The 2,601-nt window shown below is 29.9% G+C and overlaps 1 long non-coding RNA gene across 1 annotated transcript; it reads left to right on the forward strand.

Annotated features, from left to right (window-relative positions):
• Nucleotides 1–662: 662 nt before the first annotated feature.
• On the forward strand, nt 663–1,679 carry LOC115241443. The gene is made up of 2 exons (XR_003884899.1): nt 663–692; nt 1,284–1,679. It is a non-coding gene; the product is annotated as an uncharacterized LOC115241443 (long non-coding RNA).
• The last annotated feature ends 922 nt before the right edge of the window (nt 1,680–2,601 follow it).

Consider the following 2,601-nt stretch of genomic DNA (forward strand, 5'->3'; position numbering starts at 1 on the left):
AACCGTGAGGTAAGCAATTTTTTAACTTACATTTATTATATATTATTTGTAAAATTAATCTGTTTTCTTTATCTCTGTTTGCATTAATGTATTATATAATTCTTATTTATCATAATTTAAAAAGTATATATACAGGGTGTCCGATAATAACCGTATCACCTCTCGTATACGAGTAGAGCAGGTGAAACCGAGGCAAAAAGTCCTTTACCATTTTGTGATTTTCGTAATAATTATTGAGAGATTAATTTAAAAAGATCAATCAATTCGCAACAAATAAATTCCTTCCCTTCGTCGCGTGTCTAACAACCGCTTACTTTTGGGCTGTCTCTTCTCGTCGCGCGCTTATACTCGCGCAAATTGGTCGATGTCTTTTGATTAATTTCTCAATAATTATTACGAAAATTGCAAAATGGTAAAAAAAATGGTAAAGGACTTTTCTCTTCGATTTCACCTGCTCTATCTGTTAGAGATGATACAATTATTATCAAACAATCCGTATAAAAAAAATTTTTCTTGGATAATAAGAGAATTTTTTCATTAAGTATCTATTTAATGGATAAAAAAAATTCAGTTTTGAATAATTATTTTTTAAAATACTAATTATTATGGACACTATACTTTATATAATTTCAATATTTGTATTTTACAGATCAACGTAGTGTACTACAACTCCGCTGTTGCGCATCGCACTGGTGAGTGATAATTATTTTTTATTGCAAACGCGCAAAACAATATAAGTATACATATAAAAAAAATCATATGTATATAAAAAATAACCATCAGAAATATATGTGTATGAATAAAAAAATTGGTCTTTCGCTGAATATAAAAACAAATGCTAGTCAATAAAGAATAATGAGAGTGAATATAAATTTCACAATTATTTCCATATTACGAGGACAATTTAATTCATCGAGCTGTGACTTTAAAACAGCATTAATTCCGCGTTGTAGATTACATCATGAGGTTCTAGCACATATATAAATTTTAAGCCTATACACGTGATATATATCAGACTAGGTCTGATGCAAATCCAATTTTATTGGCAGTAGACAATAAATCAATAAACCTATTTTGAAATATCATCTTTTGAGGTTACTGCATTTAGATACGTTTATAGATCATTAATGTGCATCAATATTATTATACCTTAATGGATTAATTGAGAATGTTTCATGAAAGCAATGTTGATTCAATTTAGCGGTTTTGTTTTGCGCGTGTCTTGCATACATGTAGCATATTGCCGAAGCATGATGCTTCAAAATACGATATTTCTGTTACAGTCAATTAACAGCTCAAATAAACCAAACAAAAACTGCGACAAATATAGTGATCAAAGTTGCCATCATGTAATGTAGACGAAACCCTTTAAAAGCATATCTATGTTGCAATGACAAAATTGGGAACACCGATGGATGTGTGTTAATGCACGGTCGCATTTCGAGTATGCATATCATAATAGCTTTTAATAATATTCGACAGAAAACCACGAGAGAAGGTTAATATGAGGTAACTTTATAAATATAAACTCGGTAGCTAAAATTTATGTGCAAAAATATTCCAACTTGCGTAGCGTCACAATGTCAAGCAACTCTGAATTATATTTATCTCTACGATAGATGCAGAATGTATAGAAAAGCATACGCGCGTGAAAATATAAGCAACACTATACCAAAAAATATTTAAATTATATAAAGTTGTGTCCATAATAATTAATATCTTAAAAAATAATTATTGTTCAAAACTGAATTTTTTTCTATATTTGTACATTAAATAAAAATTGAATAAATAAATTATGTAATTTTTGAAAAAAAATTCTTTTAGTTTTATAAACTTTATAAAATATGTTAAATAAGAATTAGTATATTATACAATGAGATGCAAATAGATGATCACTATCATAAAGATAAACGAGAGAAATTAATTTTACAAATAATAAATAAGTTAAAAAATTGCTTACTCCACAGTTGCTCGGCCGTCGTCTGATGCCTCACCGGGCTTCCTCTTCCAGTCATGTTTATCTCTTGCTACTGTTTATGCTGCTGCTCGCTCAACATCCACGAAAACGCAGTTAATTATAATCGCGCACGCACTTGTCAGATCGTCGGATACGACGATCATGCGACACTTTGCACGGCACTTCCAATATTAATTGTATAATGCGCATTAACATTTGCGACGGCAGAACAACGCGAGAATTACGCACGAAGATTTTCCCGGCGCTCGAAATTTATGCGTTATTCAATAACGCTATATATTTATTATTAATACATATATTTATATTTTAGGAAAATTTTATTATTATGTTATGTTATTAAAATTGAAGATAATTGCAATATTTGAAAATATGTATGATTAGGTTTACCGACATATATGTATGTTTGTTCGCATGACGAAAGTTCAAAGTAATGAGAATCTTGCAAAATACGCATTTTGGCAAACTACAACAATGTACAAACGCCGATTTTTATAAAAAGAATTTTATTCTGATAAAGTTAGTAACAACTGATTTTTTAAACGCGTCGCGACGCGCTGCTCGACCGAAGTTTATTCATCTCATATTTGCAATATTTCGTCAATGACTGAAACCTATTAATGATA

The sequence above is a fragment of the Formica exsecta genome, unplaced genomic scaffold (genome assembly GCF_003651465.1).
Source record: "Formica exsecta isolate Colony F162 unplaced genomic scaffold, ASM365146v1 scaffold489, whole genome shotgun sequence".
NCBI classification, from domain to species: Eukaryota; Metazoa; Arthropoda; class Insecta; order Hymenoptera; family Formicidae; genus Formica; species Formica exsecta.